The following is a 23,491-nucleotide window of genomic DNA, read 5'->3' as shown; positions in this document are numbered from 1 at the left end:
TTTCACACATAGCCGCCACTTGTTGATGGCGTACATTTGCTATCAATTTGTATCTAATAGATGGTTTGCAATTACCAGAGAGTCTAAAACAGATGCAATTAGATCAGTATTAAAGAGATGTGCGCTAATGAATTTTGTCCTAATTAATTACTGAAATTGTTCTCTAGAGTTTGACAACTAGGCAATACTTTAGCGTATTGATGCCAGGGCAACAAAGATGAGTAGGCAAATGCACCTGGTCGGTACACCTAGGCAGGAAATATAGAAAAAAGCTAGATATGTCACCAGATGGAGCTCTGGTAGGATGGATTCATGACAAAATGGGATTCTGTATCTCCTCAGCAGATGGAGATGCACCTGCTTTCCCCCATAGTCTCCTGTCTCAGCCCCAGGGACAGTAGAGACACCACAGGCTTGAGAGGTGAGCCAAAAGATACAGAAAATATTCATCCCGGTCCTAGGAGATGTCCTGGGGCTTTAGAGGATATTGCTTTCGTACACTATCAGACTGCAATAGGAAACAAGCCTCTGCTTGACCAGGGTCAGTTCATCCAGCAGTGTGGAATTAGTTTGACATCAGCAGGTGTCTTCCATCAACCCTGCTACCTTTTGGGTGCTAATTATTTACAGTTTCACAAGAATAGCTGCAGATCTTCATCAATTAGCCTTCACCTGCCACATCCTTATCTGTCGCCCAGTCAGAAGGAGCAGAAAATGTTCCCGTCTCATTCTTAGCACCCCTGTAGTGAGTGATGGTACTGTCAAGTCCAGAGATTGTTAGATTGTGTGTGCGCTTGTGGAAAAAGATGCCTGTTGATGAGGGAGGGGAAAAAATGTACTGTACATCCTTGTGGATGAAATATTCAGGACATACTAATTTCGACAGCTTACACATATACAAAATGTTCAGATTTTATAGTAAGAGTTGATCATTGATTCAGCACAGATCTATCAGGTTACCAAATGCTAAAGAAAATCCTGATCCACTACTGGAATATCAAAAGATTTGCACTGTCTTTGCCAAAGCACCTTGAATATTAGTATTTTTAGTCTTTATGCATTATTTCTCTGTGTATGGGCCAAAGAGCTCAGATACTTTAGCCCAGTGATAGTAAGTGATAGGGGTGTGCAGCGGAGCCATTATTTGTATCTGTATCTGTATCTGTTACAATCTCAAAATTATTTGTATCTGTATTCGGATAGAACCGGAAGTGGGCGTGGCTTAAACCGGAAGTTCATCAAATTACATGAAAATACCATTTTAAATGCAAATCTGTTCGATTAATTAAATGTAATGCCATTCACGAAAAGGGCTAATGTAATGCGTTTTTAAAGTTGGATTTCTAAAAGGTTTGAAGTTGAGACTGTTTTAGGATATTTTTGAGTTATAACTCCAGACAAAGCTTTGATTTCTGAGAGACCGGCATAGACCCCAACGCAACTATTGATTTGCTCTCATTTCATTCATATAGGCTATATTTACACTCATTCACTTTACACATCCAGGCCCATAGCCAGCTATGAGATCCAGACCTTCGTAAATGTTTCATGTTCAAAAATAAAATTTGAAAACATATGAAAAATTATTTAAAATCATGTCCCTGAATAAATTCATGTGGCTGACTCGCAGCAGCTGCGAAACGCAGGAGTGAAGGAGCTTGGCGGAAGTGCAACCTCCTCTCCGCTCTGCCATGTTGCCAGATCTAGTTATTATAAGCTCCCTTGACTTGTTTTAATACTTAATGTAACAGCGTTAATAAAGTAATTAGGGAATTAATAAAGTGGGAAGATGAAGGTTGAGGTTAGAGATTATGCTTTCCTATTTGCAAAATACACGTTTTAGACTTATTTTGGTGAATTTTACAGGAGTTTGATCATGCCTGTTTTTTGTAGCAATATCTGGCAACACTGCTTCGCCAGCACTGACAGGCAGCAATCAAAAAAGAAAAGGAGCGCGCGGATAGTTTATTGCTGAGGAGACCGCTTTCGTTAGACAAACGCTATAATCACCATGATATTATCTGTACGAAACAGTGTCAAACGCTATCAAAGCAGTACTAGCCATTATTATTGCACAAATCTTAACAACCGCAGACCTCACTAATGTAGTGCTGTTCCAGCAAACATGTGATTGTGTCTGCCGAAGATTTTTTTTTCTGTTATTCGTATAAATCCGTTATTCGTTTTGAAGCCATTATCCGTGCCTTTCCGAATAAGGTATTCGGCTTCGGGCACATCCCTAGTAAGTGAAATGAAATGATTGAGATAAACGACTTCATTATTGTTAAAAACATTTCTTCAATATTTAGCCGTGGTCCATTCTGGGGTTATACATGTGGCTCTTTGCCATGTAATGAGAAAGAAGCTCTTAGTAGTCATTCAGTAGGTGCTTTTAGCAAAATAAAAAATAAAAATACCACTGAGCAAACTGTGGTTAAGTGCTTTGCTCAAGGCCCTGAGCTTTAGCCACTACACCATCACAAAAAAAGCTGGGATAGACAGACAACAGATGCAGGGTTGCAATTTTGATAGCCATATAATAAAGATAAGTATTTCTGTTTTGACTTTAAAAACCATATGGAATATATCCAAAGGCACCCTTTGTTCAACTGAGAAGTTCATATTTCTCACAAAACTTCACTCCTACAGTCAATATCAAATTAAAGTTTATGAGTGTGGGATGCCACACTTGTATTAGAACAGCCTCTCTCTTTCTTATAAAACAGTTGACACAAACAGTCTAAAATATGCTGTAATGGAAAGAAACTTGGAACATCTCCAATTCAAGTTCAAACACCTATAGAAGAATATAATTATCTGCCAGAATCTGTCTAGATGTTTTGAAATGGAAACAACAAGGACTGACACAATGCAATATATATGCACTGTTTATTAACATTATTATTATTGTTGTTGTTGTTTATCAATTAAATATGTTAATTCACTTGTTTAATATAATTATATATATTGCAGTAAAATAATATAGTTGACAATATAGCTAGTTGACTACTGGACAGAGGGAAATAACATACAATTGTGACATCTTTCAATGTGATACTGTGTGACAGTATGCAATTTTGAACATATTGTGCACTTAAGGTAAAATAATGTGCCTGAAGGACTTTTAGGATGTAGAAATGATGGGATTTCATACTGTGCCTTTTCCATTTCATATCTGAGTCACAGGAGGCAGATGAGCTTTGACAGGTCCCTTTTTTTTTCTTTTTCTTTTTTTTTTTTTTTTAAGAATTTTTTTTTTTTAGAAATGCAGCTTGTTTGTTTTCCATTATGGCTTGTTCAATTGGATCACTGACTGCCTAGAGCAAAATTGGACAAGGAAGTGAACCACAAATACAAAGTTGGATTCACTAGACCTAAATGTCCTCTAAAAACTCTCCCAGCTAAAAATGTTAACCTTCACCTCTAGTAAAGAGCAGAAAAACAACGAGGATGAGAGAAACAAATGGCATAGCTTTCCTTTCTGTTTAGAGTGTGATGATTCGCCTCCTGCCCTCCTGTCAATGTGGTAGAATCAGATGACATACGGCAATGTGTCATGTTGCATTTTATGATCTAAAACCAAAACAATGTGAGCAATATCCATCCTAAAACACAATATGTTAGTCTTGCTTACTTGTGCTCTAGCAATACCTGGCAAATTTAAAATGTCAACAACACAGATAAATTCTCACTCATGCTCAGTGTTTGGAATCTCAGAGGAGTGCATTGCTGCACAACCCATCTGGCCCTAAGCATGTTTCTGACATGAATATCATTATGTTTGGTGGTCTCTCTCATGCAACCGCTCCCCCAGTATACATGCATAAAAGATCATTCGATTTTAAATAGAGTTTGCTGATGCCTATCAACTAGTGGATAGATAACAGAAGCATTTATCGTGCATGACAGAATTACATTGATTGCCAATAAGGATAAAGTGGTCTCAGAAAAGGCTTATGCAGGCCATTTTTCCTCCCATAGGAGCGGTTTTATGAACTAAACAGTACAATACAAATTCAGTCTTTCTCCTCATCTGTCGTGGGTCATGCTGCTTTGTTTTTTTTTCAACTCAATTAGCTGCCTTTCTTTTGTTTGATAGATGTGCTTGTGTGATAGCAGTGTGGTCTCCCACATGAATTCTTGCAGACTTATGACAGCCATTAAGTAATTCCCAGATCGATGGCTACAAGGCGCTTCACCCACTGGATTTGGTTCGCAAGGATTTTTGGAAATGAGTCTGAATATTGATCATCATATTTCAAGGAACGTCTGACATCTGGAGTCCCTCCGGGTTGATTTGTCATTCCTCCCCCACCTCCATTTGCATATTCCCCCTGTGTTTAATTCCCTTTTTAAACAGAGGCTTAATTAGTTGGAGTCACTGGAGCAGTCTTGGATTATGCCTTTCAGAGAAACAAAACATTTGATCTCATTTAGAGCAGTTAAAGAAAGCAGTGAGGCTCACTGACCATTAGCTACGCACCGAACCAGAGCCTCAGGCACATTTGTAGAGAGCAAAGCCCTGAGCTACACTCTAAGGACCTTCAAAATATATGCAGATTCAGATTCTCCTTGTGTAATTTCAATCAGCCTCTAAAGGTGAGGGAAAGCGCTGGGTAGTAAGTGACACTTTCCATAAATGTGGCACACTTTGGTGTCCCATGATAAAAAATTAAAATAAAAAAAACCTTAGAGACAGAATGCCTCTATTTCAGTGCTTATCAGATATTTAGATAGTGATGTCATAATTTTTCATTTCTTCTTTATTTCTTTTCAAATCCATTATTTTCTGTTTGTTTATTTGAAGACTTCAGATGCAAGTCTGTCTGATTATTATTTTTTTTAAATGAGCATTTTTATCAGGCTCCTGTGTTTAGGTTCAGTAATTTCATTTTAATGGCAAAGAAAGGGTTATTAGTCAGTTATTTAAAGCCTTTTATATTTTAAAAATGTCCAATTATATTTTCACAGAAGCCTGACGAAAAACTAATTTGAAGGAAAAATCTCAGGCGGACTTAGAGGTTTGTGCATCTGAAGTCTTCATTTATTTATTTAGATTATACCAAAGACATGATATTTGTCTTTTTTCCAAAATTGTGCGTGTTAGCATAAGATTTTCCCTCTTTACGGATTTTAAAAGTCTATTCATTCATTCATTCATTCATATGATCAATTTTGTGTATTTAAATTTTGATTTTCTTAGTGTGAAGAACATTTGAATAATCTGAGGAGCATTTTTCCACTATAATGAAACTTTTGTGCAATGGAAATATTTCATGAATGTTAAAGTTTCTTCTCTATGGCACTAAAAAACTTTATTTTTAAGAGTGTAGTATTTCAAAAAAAAAAAAAAAATCACAAACGAAATATTTATATTCATGGAAAATTAATGAATACATATAGTTATTTATAATTTTTAGTTTGACATTCTTAGATTGATGATCAACAATGAGCACCTCAAGAACCTTTTTTCACTGACCATTTGTTTAAATCCTTTAAAAATGTCAGGCCCCCTTTTGTACCCTATTTGTAGAAAAAATGCCAAGTACAGTATCCTTAATTGTGTTTAACTGTGTCTACATATTATGTGGATAGAGAGAAGAGCTAACCCTGATATCTATTGACAAAAACAGGAGGCTCATCAGCTATAATACTAACGCTGATCAATAGATATGTTGAGTGGAGATTCTCTTTAACAAATGTATTTACTACATCCTGGTAGTTCATGCCGGTGCAGATTTGTAGTATGGCTTTACCATTCTCTGGGGCATTAATGCTTGACGTAGCGTGACGATAATACCATAGGTGACTTAATCTAGTGACCCTCTTGGGCATAGAGAGCACATTGTGGTGCTCGTCAGCCTTCACTCCAGCCTATGATTGTGACACACAGGTTTCCAAGGGAACGGAGCCTGTAGAGCATCGTCCAGCAGAGACATGCCGACTCATTCAGGCCCAGCAGTACCAGTGTTTCATCCACTATGCCCCGGCTTCCTCTCTCAGTCTCAGCATTCAGCGAGCCTTTGTCACGGTGGCTCAGCTCCACGCAGTCAGACAGGAGATGAGCAAAAGGAAACCAAGAACAAATGTCTCATGACTCACGCCATTCATCCTGTCTTCTATTCTCTCTGCCTCTCTCCTTTCACTCAAAAGCAGAAAGAAAGAGACAAAAATCACTGTGGGAAGCGTCTTGAAAAATTAGTGGAACAAAAAGAACTGCACTTCTTTTGACTTTTCTATTCATTTCTAAGCAGTATTCTTTACTTTTATTTTATTTTTCCTGCAGTAATTACATTCCCCAGGTGTGTAGAGACATTTTTAAAAGCATTTCTTGTATTTTATGACAGGGATTTAGTTGTGAATGTAAAAGGGAAAAAGTGTATGTGTTGGTGCTTTGAGGTTTTATTTTTATATTTTATATAATTTTACATAATTTAACATTTAAGATGCCACATTAAAAGTACGAATAGCTTATATGCTGCCGTTCAAAAGTTTGGACTCGTTGAGATATATTTTTAAAGAAATTAATACTTGCATTCAGATGCAATAAATTGATCAAAGATGACAGTAAACTTTTTTAAATTGTTACAAAATGATCTGTTTCAAAATAAATGCTATACTTTTGAACTTTATATTCATCAAACAATCCTGAAAAATGTATCAGTTTCAACAAAAATCCATTCATTTTATCCAAAAGAATAATTTTTAACATTGATAATGACAAGAAATGTTTCTTACGCAGCAAATCAGCATATTGGAATGATTTCTGAAGGCTCATGTCACTGAAGACTGGAGTAATGGCTGCTGAAAATTCAGCTTTGCATCACAGGAACACTAAAAAATATACTAAAATATAAAACTTATATTTTAAATTGTAATACTATTTCACAATATAACCATTTTTACTGTATTTTTGATCTAATAATAGCATAAGAACATTGAAAAATCAAGACAATTCGAGACGTGTCTGATGTTTTTTCTTAACCGATCTTCCAGTTCCAGTCATCCTGAACTCGTAATGCATTGTTAGGTTCATGATGGTTCCTGTGACGGGCAGTACTCGCTATGAAAGAATGAGGTTAATTGATTATTTGAAGGGAAGTATCCATAAATTACCCTTAAATGAATAATGGCTTTGGCTGTTAGTCCTAAATTGCTTTGGCAACATGCACAGACAACCACATGCTTCCACACATTCATATACACACAGACTCCCACTCCTCACCCCCTCCGATTGGAGCTGTCCGACGGGCTGACACACCCAGAATCCATTCGTTTGTCAATTAAAGGCAACATTGTGTTTATGAAGTGTCAGAATGATGAACAGGCCTGCGCTGTCAGACCTGCATCTCAGTAAACGTCCAGCAGGCATGGAGGCATCAGTGCTTATGTAGGCTATTAAGTCAGGCAGCCATGCATCTCAATAGCAGAACACACAGCCATGGGTTGGAGAGAGACAGACAGCATATGAGCTCAGTATATTGGCCTGCTGTCTGCCAAGGCGACTGCAAATGATTGTTTGGCAGCTTTAAAGTCCACTCGCTCCGACTCAAATTCCTTTATTTGATTTCTCCTTCTGGCGTGGATACGCTGGAGGGCTGGGTGGGGAGGATAGGGACCGTAATACTTAGCTCTTTTATTGGATTGGACTCTTTGCTAGATGTGCTGTCAAGTGGCCGGTCACTTAAGCCTGTGTAGTAGACTTCCCAACACTGACAGTATTATTTAGCAAATTCACTTTTGTACCCCACCCAGCTGATTTTTGTTATGGTATGTAAATGGAGGAGGTTTATTTTTTCTACTCCACATCATAATGTGCCAACACTGAGAGAGAGAGAGAATTAATTAAAAAAGGACATTTATGGCTGTAGTATGAATTATACAAGTAGCAGTTAATGTGTAGTTGATCAAAAAAAGTAAACATTTGTAAACCTCCTTCTCTTCATTTAAGCTATATCCTTATTATTTATTTAATATTTATGTATTTATTCATTCATGCATTTGTTTATTTTATTTTTGAAAATATGACTGGTGTGTTTTTTGTATCTTTGACACAATCTATGGAGTCTTTGAGATATACATGATGTAGAGGACATTTTATGAGATTGAATTTTGTTTATAATCGGTTCTCATCTGATTAGGGAAAATCATGAAGTATCAACCTGATATGTAAATGTTAAGTATGTATTTTTGTGCTATTAATATGACCATGCATTCTCTAAGACCCCAAAAAGAACATGAATATTAAGTTGTAAAATGATCTACTGTCACATCTGCTTTCCATACGGACCAGTTTATTTTATTTTATTTTATTTTTTTTACTTTATTCACATATACATTACAATAAGTTTCAAATCATTATCTTCAGTTATCTAATCTAATCTTTAGGTATCATGAACTAACAATGAACCATAATTTCACAGCATGTATTATTCCAGATTAATGTTAATAACAGCATATAATAATACATTATACGTAATTTACATTGAACAATAGCATAAAATAAACATCCAAGTTAAGGCTGCTCCAAATTCAGTATGAAGCCTATTCAAACTCATCTAAGCCTCTAGTGTTAAAGTATACAGTTGCAAATGCAGTGTAAATATAACGGGGCTGACGAGACGTGAGACGTGCGGATCCAAGTGCAAGCTTTTATTTACAGGCATAGTCATAAATACAGGCAGGGTCGAGCCATGGCAAACAGGTATGGCAGGGACAAGACAAAGAGTAATCCTAGGGCAAGCGAAGGTCGACGATGGGCGAACAGTATCCAAAAGGGCAAGGCAGAGAGATAATCCAGGTACACAGGCTATAATCCAGGCAAGGGAATAAACAGAGTCCAAACAGTGAGACAGGGGTAAATACAGGGAACACAGACTAGAAAGTAACAAACGTTCCGTAAAGCAGCTGACACTAGGGAAGTGAAAAACGCAGGACAATACAGGAACTGAACAGAAACACGGAATGGCACGGAAAGGGTTAATCCAGGAAACACGGGCTAGAATATGAACACAGGAAAACAGGCAAGGCAATACTAGGATAACTAACAAGGGCTCCGTAGAGTAGCTATCGCTAGGAGAGGGATATGTGCATACAATACTCGGCAGAAAGGGAAAGAAAGTCCAGGGTTTAAATAGGGCATGTAATCAGACCTAGGATCAGGAGTATTTGTGATTAGTGCCATCAGCTGTGTGTGTCGTCAGTGCAATGGATGATGGGTAATGTAGTCCGTGGGTGCCGTGCAACAGTAGTGTAGTGCAGCAGACAATGTGGTGAGCGAGTGACCTCTGGTGGTGGGTGAACGGAAGTTCATAGGCCGGATTCGTGACAGTAAATGCATTCATGCCACTTCTGAGCAGCATTAAACAATCCATATAAAGATACCTAAATGCCACTTCAGAAGTATTTCTGTGCCACCTTTGCAGTGTAAATTTGGCACTAGACTAATAAATGCTTTAGTAAAAAGAATAAGTAATTGTTAGTTCATGATGTTTAATGCATTAGCTAATGTTTACTAATTGTAAAGTATTTTCATTAAACAATACATTCTATATATAATAGTGTGCAACAGATGTATAACTGTAAACTTGCAGACACACAGGTAGAAAACATCTCCAGGGATCCACTCCAAAGTAATTGTCCATGGCCGGGTCATTGTACCTACTACATATATCATTGTGCCTTTGAGTGCTTACAGTTGAGAGTACTGTTGTCCGCATGAGTTTTCCTTTGTGAATCCATTGTAATAGTATCAGACTTGCTGCTCTGGCTTTTCTCCCAGAACCTCAGCGTTTAAGAACATTTAGAACACCAGTGGGGAAGTGTAGCTACGCTAATAACATCAGCTCCTTTCTTCCTGGTGATCCATTTTGTTTTTATGACATTTTTAATGAGTCTTTGAGTCTTTGTTTATAGATGTTTTTGCATAGCCACTCCTGTCATATAAAGAACAGATTATTTTATTCTAATATAATTTATAATTAAACCATTTTAAATATTTTATATGGTGTTGTAAAGCAGTGCACTTCCAAGTACAGCATATGTGGACTGCTACGTATAAATCTGGCTCATGTTTTTATGTGCCTAAGGATCAAGTGCTCGTTCTTTTCTGAGGCGAATGGCCAAACTAATTCATACAGTGGGAGCAAGCCAAAGTCAAGGACAAAAATTTCTTCCTGAGCCAGACGTCTTACCGTTAAGCCTACCTGGATTTCTGCTCAAATTTCTGCCGTTCTCATGGTGGTCGTCAGTATGCTTGCTTTTCTTTATTTTGGTCAATCTTTGTAATTCCCTCACTGGACTTAAAGGACATGGTAACCAAGGTAACCAGGGCTTATTTATGTGTATTGTTAAGTGATGATGAATTGTTAGATAACAATTGGCTGTCATTGAATCTAAGAAAAGGTCACTGAGACATACTGAAGGCATATGCAGATTTGATTATGTTCCTTGTGAAAGGCAGTTTTATTTGCAGAGAAATTGAAGGTAAAAAAATCTGTTTTTAGATTTTTTATTCATAATAACCTCAAAGCTTTCTGGTTGGGAAATGGGATGGGAAAAATTTGACTGAGCTGGGGACCTGGGGACTGCTTAAAAGGAATATTTCACCCAAAAATGAAAACTCTGTCATCATTTACTCACCATCATGTAGTTCTAAAACCATATGATTTTCTTTCCTCCATGGAACACAAAATAAAAAAAGTTCTCATAAGTTTCCATGCAATTAGTCCCCATAAGGACTGAGGCATTCTTTATAAAAGCAGCTCAAAAAACGGTCCATATGACTTGTGCACTATATTCAGTCTTTTGAAGCAATTCATTAGTTTTGAGTGAGATTTAAAAATAAGTCATTTATTGTAATTACATGGAAAAGAACCTGCACAATTCTTTTAGTTTTATTCTTTTGTGTTCAATGCAAAAGTTGAGTTAATGATGACAGAATTTTCTGTTTAAGGAGAAATATTCCTTTTTCTATGGCATTGATGCAGCTAAAGCAGTTTCAGGGTTTACTTGAGGTAAATAATCAATAAAAGGAGTCCTCTGTGTTATGTGATCATATAATTTATAATTTGCCTTTCTTTTGTGTGCTATTGATTTGTAGTGACCCCTTCCAGAGTGTAATAGAGAAGCGTGGAGGCGTTTTTGACTGGCATGACATCTCTCTTGTCTCTCGACACTCGTCTTGCTCGCTCCCTCAAACTCGAACTCTCTCTTTGACTCACTTCCACCATCCTTCTTTCATTCTACAGTAACTTTGCCCATACCCAACTGAGAAATTAAAGGACTGAAGATCACTTGGCTTCAGGATCTGCACAGTTCAACGAACAAAGTGCCATTTAGAGTTACGGGGTTAGTAATTCCGATAAAAGAAATAGCTGCGTGATTTTTATGAAGTTGTAAAAACCAATGAGGCAGCAATTCCTCAGTTGGATGGAAAGCATGCTGTGAAATTAATATAGTGTATACACTGTAAGGCCAGAGCTAAATAAGAGCTAAAAATACTGTTTTCTTAGTTTGACCTGCCGCAACAAAACACTTTTCAATAGGCTCTATTAGAAAATATCACATTTACACCCCTTTGGTGATGATAGAAAACCTTCATTCAGATCAAATCATGTTGACAGATGAAATCATGTTTTATTTTCACTTTGAATTGTATGTATTTTATACTTCTGTAGCCAAACGCAGCACCTTTTTTATTTAGTTAGTTAAATGACTCATTCTTCTCACATTTAGAAACACATTCATGCTTAAATTGCTGCCCACATTCTCGCCATATGGGGAATTACCTGAAACATGACTTTAACATGCCTCAAACTTGAAATTAATCATCATTAAAAACAAGAATTTAATTAATTTTGTTCATTTATATTTTGTAGTGTTGTGATGGGTCCTGCTCAACACTGTTTATCTGTTATTGACTTTGAATTTACCTTCTGATGATTATACAGTGTTGTGCGAAGTAAAAAAAAAAAATATTCCAGCTTCACAGTATGGATTTTGAGATCCTTTTTGCAGTAATTACTTTCTTTTCAACAGCATGAAAACAGGAAAGATGTTGGACTGATATAACAAAAGGTGTGAACAGAATTGAACTATACAACATCTAATTCAGTATACTGACAAAAACTCTTAATCTATTATATTTTGTTTTCTTAGATTTTATGTCTGAAGAAAGCAGTATTTTTGGTCAGTTCGATAAAGATGTTTGAATCTATAAGCAGATGATGCTCAATAAGGACTAACATTATTCTAAAAGCCACATTTTTGTAACAGCTATTTTTTAAATAATTAACCATGGCCCATTTCCAAAGATGTACTATGCCAAACTATTAATGATGCTTTTATTATAGTAATTACGCTGTGTCAGAGGACAAGAAATACCTGAAGTATCTACTGGAATGGCAAAATTATCCACTTTAGCCGATAGTAAGATATTCACTATGGCTGTATTTCGTCCCAAAGAATGATGGCCAAGGCTATGAATTATGCTTGAGCACTTTTTAAATACAATTTCATTGAGAGCGTAATGCTCCATTGATGACCACTTATTTTTTTATTTAAAAAAAAAAACTACTTATTGTGAAATGGACGTTTCCCCCGGTCTGCTGCCTTTGACGTCACAGCTCAGAGTAGTCATTAGAAATCAGTTTGTCACCTTTTGTGTTCTTGCATTTCCATCTGCCAATCAGCATTGATGTGACATAATTTTGCACTTCTGAGTGATTAGTCACATGGCATTTATGACTAAATGCTTTTGTGTTTGTTTCTAGATTGGCTTTTCAGTTTTAAATTCTTTTTTTTCTCAAAGAAACAGTATTTTCTCAGTATTTTCTGTTTTTGTTTGCTGTACGTTATGATTTGTGAGTCATAACAGGATTCTCGGGAGAGCTGGAAGAGCTGTGGACATTTCTACTTCTCTACAAACAGACATCTTAAATTTGTATTCCAGAGAAACCGTCCTGCAACCAGGTTTTCCTTTGAGCTCTGTGTAAGAAAAGTCATGTTCTGTGTTTCAAAGTGTCCGACAAACTGACATTGACATTGGGCTGGAATGATTTATGGGAGGAAGACAAAGGAATGAAGTTTTTCTTCAGGGAGAGGAATTCTCATGGAGGTTATTACGAACCTACAGCCTCCACCTCTTGTAGTCCTTGTCCAGTTTGCTTCACTGTCCTTCTCGGGTACGAAAAATCACAAATATATTCAGTTGAGACAAACAGCTGATTTTCTACCTTGCCTGAGCACCACCAAGTTCCACCAGTTCCACCAAAGCTGCCTTATGCATTTTAAAGAGTGTTACAGATGCATGCTGGGAAGGAATTTGATGGATTGGCCTGTCCTGTTATATGGTGGCACGTTTTCGCTGGATCATTCCTTGACATAGACTCATTGTTTGCATTAACCAGGCAAGTCAGCTATTAGACACGGATGACTGATTAAAACATCACGTATAAGACAAAATGCCCAAGTGCACATCAGAACCAAGTCATCTGATGGAAGCTGATTGGTGAGAATGCATTCTTTGTTTGTTTTTGGAGGACAATGAACTGATCACCATGATTTAGTATGGAGCTTTTTTAACATGAGCTTCTGGTTCAATTTTCATGTTTCCATTATTAACATATTGCCAGCATACAAAGACTGGAAGCTGTTTTTTTAATGTATGGGCAACTTTTAGGTTCATAGGTTTATTTTATTGTTTTTAATCAATTACATTAAATATAGTCGATCTCCTACATTTATTTACAGTAACGTATTTACCTAATTTGACAGTATCACTGATTTGATTCTGTCCTGTGTGCATGATTTCTGGTGCTGTATTCAACCCGTTCAGAAGTATTACATTTCTTTACTCAAGACTCAAACTTAAAAAAAAAAAAAAAACGTTAATTCTGGCATCATTTAATCATTACTTAATCATAAATATATATATATATATATATATATATATATATATGTATGTATCTATGTATGTGTATATATATATGTGTGTGTGTGTGTGTGTGTGTGTGTATATATATATATATATATATATATATATATATGAAGAGTTCAGATGCAAAAGCATTTTTACACACCAAATTAAAACAGTAATATTGTGTTTTTGCAATTTAAATTGGTACTGTTGTATAAAATTATATTATTTATCATTATTTATAATATTTTAAAATGTGATTTATTTCTGTGATTGCCAAGCTAAATTTTCACCATTACTCCAGGCTTCAGTGTTATATGAGCCATCAGAAATTGATATGCTGATTTGGTGCAGAAAATCATTTCTTATAATTATAATGTATCTCTGCTGAATACATGATTTATTTATAAAAAAAAAATAAAATAAAAAATAAAAAAAAACACATAAAGCCTATATCCAAATGTACAAATTTGACTGGGGTTCACTGTAAGATATTTCTCACTACTTCCCTACATCTTCAGCCAAAGATATGGCACAAACAACAACAACAATAAACAATAGCAAAAACTAAGCTTAAAAAGAAACATGCTTAGATCACCAATGGACCATGAAACAAATCTTGTCATTGAAACAAATCTTTCCTCTGAGCCGAAATTCAGACACAGAAATCACTTTTCATCTGTCATATAACTCCGAAAGACAAGAGAGCAGAGTTTCTGTTAGTGAGGCGCTTTGAATGCTCTAATAAATGTTTTGAGCAAGTGAGGAACAGAGACTTAACAGATTAGCAGGAAAATAAAAATTGAGAGAAAATAAAAGCACTTGCTCCGCATGAACGTGTAACAGTGCAGTAGAAACTGGATTGGAGGATTGAACGGGAAGTAAAAGGGTCACTGCCGCCAACAAGAACATCCATTCTACTTTGTTTTTCCCCCTCTCCCTATTCAATTTCCTGTCCAAGCAGCTTCGGGAAAGACAACAAACGAGAATAGCTTCATAGTGGAGACAAGCTGGCCGGCTCTCTGCCATTTCAATGAGCATACATTCCCACTGATTTTAAGGTTGTTCTATGATATTGATCTCAACATGTGGAAATCATGGATGGCGCTTTTGTGATCCATGTAACTGAGCTGATAGCAATGATTTTGAAATGCATGTGGTAAACATACCTACTTCAGCTTCCCTGAGGAAATCCCTTCCTCGGCTGGTCTGGTGGAAAAGATATTGATTTGCTTCAAGTGTGCGATCCATTTAGAGTCCAACAGCTCATTAGGCCCTCAGAGCCACAACATCAACTAATCACTACTTTAACCCCCCTTACATTACGGCTGGTCCGCCTGTGTGGCCGCTTTTGTTGTGGGGATATGGACATATAAGGAGGAATCCCACCTGAATTGAGCCTTTCCTCTGTGTTGCTTTCTGATGAATGGAGCAAGCAGAGTTCACTCACTTTCACTGAATAAAAGATACGGCGTAAGCTCTCATGGGATAATACGCTGCCTACCCCTCCCAGCGCTTCCCTCTCACTTTCCACTGCAAACGCAGGCTCACATTTCAGGTGCCTGTATTCTCTAAGCTTAAAGTTCTAACTAAAGGGAAGTGCTGTGCTGGTGTGCTCCCCAGCTGGCTCAAAAGATTCACCAGGTGAAGGTAATGAAAGAGCAACCAAATGAGATGATATTATACTAGCGTTATTGAATGTTGAAGGGTTTGAGCTCTTTGGCATGATCGCAAAACGAGTGCTGGTTTGAGCATATATTGCAGTGAGGATGGCCAAATTGTAACTACTTATATATAAAGGATACATTTTACTATATTTTAATGTTCAGTTTTAATATTTTATATATATTACAGTTGACAAAAAGGTGGAAAATGTATTTTGAAGGATGCTTCAGCTGTTTTTGTCCATACAGTGAAAGTCCATAGAGTTCCAAATAACATTGGACTTCCATTTTATTGACAAAAACAGTCTTTTTTATTTTTGGGCAAGCATTCTTTAAGAGCAAACAGTCTTTTGTTTTCATTTGTTACCATTTTGTCTACTGTAATAGAGATTTAATTTAACCATTAACAAATGATGCTACCAAAATCCTCAGTGTGAATTTTTGTCCCAATCTAAGTAAGGCTGGTGCAAACATATCCAGATCGACCCTTCTCCACTGATAGATCTCTCTGCTGCAGTATGATTTATGGTTTCAGAGTTGTGAGTGAAGACCATAGCTGTTGTGATGGGAAAGGTCAATATGTCAGACTGTCGTGCAGAACATGTTCAAACTCCAGAAATGAACAGCAGAACCAAAATGGACTTTGTCAGTCAAAAGAGTAAAAAAAGAAACTCCAGCTGCCTATGCACGTACATATTTTCCACTTCCCCATCAGGGTCTGACGTTTCTCTTTCTCCTCTCCCAAAGTCTATATCAGCATTTTTCCGCCACTTACTACTTTTTTTCTGGTGTTGTTTGTACTTTTCTGCTTTGTGGCACTTGTTTATTCAAGCTTTTTAGGAAGAAGAGATCCCGAGAGACAGGGTGCCTTGCCTATAGCCATATTCTGGCACAGTCAACATCTCCTCATTGAACTTTGCACAGGAGTCAGCTTCAGCATTTGAACCAACATTTATAAAGCTAGCACCAACCTGACAGGCTGTGGCTTTGCTCAGCTAATTCAGATGACTGGTTAAGATTAAAGCTGGTAATACTGCAGATTTGTGGAAGGGATCTTTTGTTATTTAGGTGATTTGTGGAGATGCTCTGGTAGGGTTGTTAAAGCAGCGGCGAGTTTATGTGCGACAGTGCGACTAACAAATTAATCCAAATAATTGTTGGGAAGGCAAATGGCACGTTGCAGAGGAGCCGTTGCTTTTACTGAGTGATTATTATTGCTGGTGCTGCCTGTGATTGTGCAGTGCTGACCTGAGTGTATCCCAGAGGTAATTTCTTCATTAGCAGGCACCCTCATGCACTCCCTGGTTCTTTGGCTGAAGGCAGGGTGTCAGACTCGCTGTCTCCCAGTCTCAGCACTTGCAGATAAATCAGCATAAAGATTTTCAAAGTGTGATAAAGTCTTCCAGTGGGAATGCTGTGGTGCTCATTTTTATTCTGCAGCCTGCACTAAAACCATATTATGATGCTAAACAAGTTCCCGTGTAGCATTTTTTGGCCCATTTGTGCCTTTTGTCTTTATTATAGAAGAAAGTACGGTGTAGAAAGGAAAGTTGGGGGGAGATAGAGAATGTGATCAGGATATGACCCAGGTCAGACTCGAACCATAAGGAGGAGTCCCTATAGCCAACAGCCCACACAGTCTAGTTTAAAAAAACATGAGTGCCGTTCTTATTGTATTCATATTGGTTTCACATGGTTTTGAAACCTTTTAAACCCTCTTCAAGGAAGCTTTACATTTAATCAGTCTAAAAATGCCCATTGAGTAAAACCATCGAGTAAGTATTAATAATGTATTTTCATTATGCAAGTGCATGTGGGTTGGTATTTGTGGTTAACGGGGACACAAGTGTGTTTAATGACATGGGTATGACAGAGGTATTACAATTTGAAAATGGTTTATGAGGACACTGCCTATGTCCCCGTAATTCAAAAGGCTTAAAAAACATAGTAAATGGTGTTTTTTTAAAAAGTTTCCTGTAAGGTGTAGGGCAATAGCACAGAGTTTGTACGGTATAAAAACCATTACGTCTATGGAGAGTCCCCGTAAACCACAAATACCAATATGTGTGTGTGTGTGTGTGTATCAAAATATATTGACATTTTACAACCTGAACAACCCTAAAAAGAAAATATCAAACTTACCTTCGTGAATCATCAGGAATCATAAGTTGAACTGTCAATTTAAAACATAGTTTTGTTATTTGTTAATTTGTTTTATTCCAGTCAAAAATATTATCCAGCATCACTGAGTTAACTTAAATAATAACAATTAAGTTATACCAATAAAACATTTTTTTATTAAATCAGGTAGAAATAGCTTTTTAAAAGTAACCACTTTGCAGGTTACCACTTTTTTCAAACTTTTTAGCTGTGTTTTCGACCGTAACATCATGCAATCTGGTTTCGTTTATGAACAGAACTGAGGGTTTGAGTTTATCTGGAGAACATTCTGGAACATCTCAACCCCTGAGGAGCTAAAGCTGGACCTACCTGCTGTTCCTGGGATACTTGCTTGAGGAAATTCTAGTGTCTTGCTTTATTCATCACTGAGAATCTGGCTATTTGGTTTATTGCAAAAAGAAAAGTCTTTTAACTTAATAATCCATATGGTTCGATCAATTTTTTACAGCTTTATCCTGAAAAATTTAGGATGAGTTGCTAGTAAATGTTCCTTTCCCTGCAAGTTTTCCTGTTAACAAAAGTTAATTTTCAAAAATCAAACAGTTAATATTGGACAAGGTTTCTGGAATATATATGGCATTAGTAACTGGCTCACTTGAGCTGCATTTATTATAGCATGTAAATAATCATCGGTCTGAATATTAGCCTACCGTATAGCAACTTGTATATTCCTGTGAACACTACTGTACTCCTCTGCCCTCAAGGCTCAAGGTCTCTGGAAATGAATGTCAACTCGACTGTAGTGCTGCTCGTTGTGAATCATCATAACAATAGTTTATTCACATCCATGTGACAATGTGACATTAGTGTTGGTGACTCAGGCCGGAGCCGATAACTGCTTTAATCAATGACTCAATTTAGCATCTGTGATTGGCTGTTAAGATGTGTCAGAGGCCACAGGGTTATGACATCACTCTCCAGCACCTTCTTCTCTTAAGAGCAGGAATCTATATTTCAATAGCTCAGATGCACAGAGACACATGAAAATGGAGGCCGTGTTTAATATTCATCCATATTTCTGGAGATTGTAAATTGGATATGTTTTATTCAGAATGGGCGGTTTTGGTGCACATAAGGCCAATGCAAATGAAAGATTAGCTACATAAAATGGCAAGCATAAATCAAAGAGAGTGACAAGAGCGGGCTCGATCATTTTGCCGTGTCACAGTTTTGTAAATGCTTCCCATCAGTCAACATTAAAGACTGGAATAACACACAAGTCACTCAAAAATATGAATGGTTTGGATTCCTGTTAAATAGCATGAGGTTGCTCTGGGTAATTTTGTCAGTCCCTTGCATTATCATCTTGTTATTATTTTGTGTGCATTCAGTGTTGGGAAGGATAATTTAAGAACAAATTGTTTAAATTGAATCTATTTAAGGTGGAAATATCTTTGAAGATACAAAACAATGAGATTATTAAATTTTTAATTAAAACAGAGAAATTAAAATATATCTCAAGTTATCTTGACTCAGCTTAAAAATATGTGCTCAACCACAGTATGGTACACTGCTTGCTATAGAAAGAGCTAGTTGAAAACAGCTGAGCTTTTGTCACTCTTAAAAATATTAGCAACATCACTGCTATTAGTTACAGATGCATGAGGTTGATAAATGGCTGCTAGTCGGTTAGGTTCAGCTGTGCAAAGAGGAACTGTCAATTTATACACCATATGTTTAGACATAAAAACACTTTTTGATAAATGAAGATCAATTTGTACTTGTCTAGCAAGCCAACATTTGCATGCAACCATTGATTTTCAGAGGCCATAAATAAACATTCAGCCAGTCACCCTCAAATTGGCCCTGTGCAGAAAGCATGCATAATCCATATGATTTTAAAATATGTATGTCTAAAGAAATTTCATAAAGCCCAGTGCCTGTACATTTGTCTCTTTGCAAATATGAATGATGGATGTGTTAATATTTGATGCAGATTTAATACAATTAAAAGTAGCTACATATGGTATTTTACTTTTATTTACCTCATGTTGATTATATATTTGCATACAAATGAACATATCCATCAGCTGTTTCATATTCATGACTGTTTTATATTTGTGCTGTAAAACTGTGTGGTTTACTAATTAGTTTAATTCCTGAAATCGCTGTATATTGTTGTATTTTGGGTCTACTGTACATCATAATATGGCAGACAGTTAAGCATTTAAGCTGTCATTACGCACATTTAAGTAAAAATAACTTCCTTGTTTAGCCATGTTCAGCTGTTTTCTAGAATTACGTCTCAGAGAATAGTGCAGCGAGCTCTTTATGGTCACGTATTCTATAGATTTACTGGCTTGGGGCTGCATGGTACGGCTTTATAACCCCTGTATATGACATTGTAAAGATGCCATTTCAGCTTTATTAGTTAATGCTGTTTGTTAAAACCCTGAGCTTTGAAGCAAAGATTTCCCAGCTGAATGGTCAAACTGTTCCCTACTGTACTGTAGTTGAGGCTATTTAATACTTTAGTTTTGTTCTTGCCGGGGTTCAAACTCAGGCCTTTAGGAATGACAAATGGGGGAATCTCAACGAGTGACAAGTTGTCTGGTCGTAATGAAAGCTTTGACTCCAAAGACAAACTCTACGGAATAAATGTCCCATTACAGACAAACATAATACAATTACAGCTGTCACAATAGGTAAATATATGGTGAGACTATAGTATTTAATGTCTGTTTTGATGCCGCCAGCTTCCACGGGACACTAATTGCCATCTTGTTTCTCAGCAGGCGACATTAGTGCAGGCTTTCTTAGCTGCGGCAGTTCTAGTTAACTAGCTCTAGCAATGCTTACTATCCTCTCATCCGTACATCAGTACATATGTTCGGTCCGAATGCAGAGATTATTATCAGTTTAATGCAGTGCTGCTGGAAGTTACCAGGGAGTGGTGACTAATGTCGGTGTGACAGAGGCAACGTTTAAAGTCCTGAAATGTGAGTGTAATCTTCCCACTTTTACATCACATGTTAATTAAAGACATCAATCACACTCCAGGCTCCATCACATCCTTGAAAGGACTCCAATGTGAGGGCTTGCTGAATGACACACAGTTGTCATTCATCTGGCAAAGATAGATGGCATTGACAGATACAGTGGCTTTGACACACGTATATGTATATAAAAATCTTTTAGCATGATTACAGATTGGTTTGTAGTAACCTGTATTGTGATACAGGGTTGAGTAAGTGACTTTTACATTGTATGAATATATTTTGCAGTTTCATTAGGGTTACCGTTCCGACAGGTTGAGATAAATGGCAAAATCTGTACTGAATTAATTCTTCTCCCTTTTAATAAAGACTGAGAAGAACGTCAACCCTGAATAATTCATATAAATTCTGAACCATGCAGGCAATACATGGGCCTCTTTTATACCAGATATTATTATTATTATTACTGAATAACAATCAGACAGCACTTGGAAAAATGTAATGTAATGTTTAATTTTATCATTTAAATGTTTACAAATTATGTTATTGTATTATATTATATATAAGTAAATGCATAATTATAAGTAAATAAATTAGCTAGTAAGTAATATAATATATAGAATATAACATTTATGTTATATATATATATATATATATATATATATATATATATATATAAATAAATGTAAAATATATATTAAAAAGCACTTGATATGAAAAATTTTGCAAAATGTAAATTAAATGGTTTAATTGTTTATATTATATTATATTTAAAATTATATATTACATTTTTTACATTTTTCTTATTTGAGAAAGTGCACCTTCATAACAAGATCTGTTGTAAAGTCAGTGAAAATGTAATGGTGAGTTTTTTTTTTGTTTGTTGTTATTATTAATTTGATTATTTTTAATATTCTTATTCCTATTATTATTCGTTTGTTTGTTTGTTTGTTTGTAATATGTTAGAGGTTGCATTACATTGCATAAACATTGGGACTGAAATTTTCTGCTCTATTTTATCCTCCTGTAAGTTACTTTAACACTTGGCATTTTGAATGTGACATTGATATCACAAGAAATTCTTTGGCTAGGGTTTTTTAGTCTCTCTTGCATTTTTCTTTTTATTCTGTGGCAATGTGAAAAACGCAACAGACGCTGCAGTCATGCGATCTGGTCACCCGATTTAATGAACAATATCTCATGAATTATTCCACTGGACTACTCTTAAAATTTCTCTTTTCTTTCCCCAAATCCTTACTCACATCTCTCTCTCTCAGTCTATTTCCACGGGGGCACTTTAAAACTTTATTTTCTCCCCTTTTCTTCACTTCTAATCCTTATTAGCATCCTTTACTGTGGAAATGTTTCTAAAGCAGGCAAATGCAACAGACCGGGTCCTTTTTTTTTATCTATCAAAATGATAAAACGTATCTTGGATTATCCGTCTGTTTTTTTTTCTTCTGTAAATAATGCAAATTTTTAGTTTAATGCAACCTCTGATGTACAACATTTCAGCGTAAGCTCTTGAGTGAACTGGATCTGGCTGGATATATTGGGCCATTTCTGGTCATTGAGTTGAGATGACGCAGCGAGAATTAACTTTGGGTTGTTGACATATCCGGCAGCATACTTGCGGTGTTGTTGTGCGTCTCCTCTGCGCGTCACTCAAGATTATATATGCTTTGAAATAACTTTCTCTAAAAAATGTCACCAGCCTCATATTAACAACTGAGTCACAGTCCTTCCTGTTGGGTCACAGAGGTAAAGATGGGACATCCTCCCCGTAGCTACATTATCTTAATGTGCAGTCATAGATGGTCACCGAGCGGAGTTGAAATTCCCAGCACAACCTCTTAAAGTCTGACTCAGAAAGCATCATTTCTCTCCTGTCAGGTTATATTGAAAAAGAGTGGCCTCAAATTCCATAGCAGACATTTTCTTATCCCTGTTTCCTAAATGGATTCCTCATGTCTGAATGCTTAGCTTCCCCAAATCACCAATTTTTTTGTGAACATCTCAGATTGTCATTGGATATGATGAGACGTGTAGGTATATGGCTGTACTATGTAGATTTCGGATGAGAGAAATAGATTTGAGTGTAATAGATGTTACAGAATCACAAGCAGCCTGCATGTTTCATCAGACAGATATTGACCTACACCGTGGCTTTGAACACAGAAACGTCCGGTGCGTTAAACAACACAAATGTGACGCTTGTATTTTTATTTTATAATTTATTGTTTTTTTTTGTTAAAGCACTTTGAATTATTCAGTGATAAAGTGTTTATTATTTAATCTCTAAATCTCTTAAACTGGGACTGGGACATTCCTCACACACAGTACCTTCTGAGCTCTGTAGCTTTAAAAAATAAATATGCTTGTGTTGTAATTCAAGGAAGACTTTCTATAAAAGGATTTACCAGACTCAAGATCAGACACTGTATTAATTATAAATTGATTATTTACACAATGGCAAGAAAATTAACAGGATGCCTAACAGGATGGAGTCTAACAGGATGTAAATAAAGATCTAAAGTTAACCACTGCACAGTGAGGGATTGTAAATTAGATTACATTGAATATTACATTAATATTCAAGAAATATTACAAAAGGATGGAAAGTGACATTAAGGATATATAAAAACTATAACATAATTAGCAGTTGAAAACATTCTTGTTTTTACTGTAAAAAAAGCATATTTGGTTACGTTGTAGTAATCATAATTTGTTTAAAAAAAGGGGGGGGGGGTGCTGTTTTACTGCAACTATGTTAAAGATAAGGTATGTAAAGT

The 23,491-nt window shown here is 36.3% G+C and overlaps 1 protein-coding gene across 6 annotated transcripts in view; it reads left to right on the top strand.

Moving 5' to 3' along the window:
* The window catches only part of grid2 (glutamate receptor, ionotropic, delta 2), a 419,312-nt gene that overhangs the window by 72,889 nt on the left and 322,932 nt on the right, over nucleotides 1–23,491 (top strand). The gene's annotated exons all lie outside the window — the stretch shown is intronic.

The sequence above is a fragment of the Onychostoma macrolepis genome, chromosome 08, assembly GCF_012432095.1.
Source record: "Onychostoma macrolepis isolate SWU-2019 chromosome 08, ASM1243209v1, whole genome shotgun sequence".
Lineage (NCBI taxonomy): Eukaryota > Metazoa > Chordata > Actinopteri > Cypriniformes > Cyprinidae > Onychostoma > Onychostoma macrolepis.
Note: the sequence above shows the minus strand (reverse complement) of the source record. Positions and strands in the feature narration are given on the sequence as shown.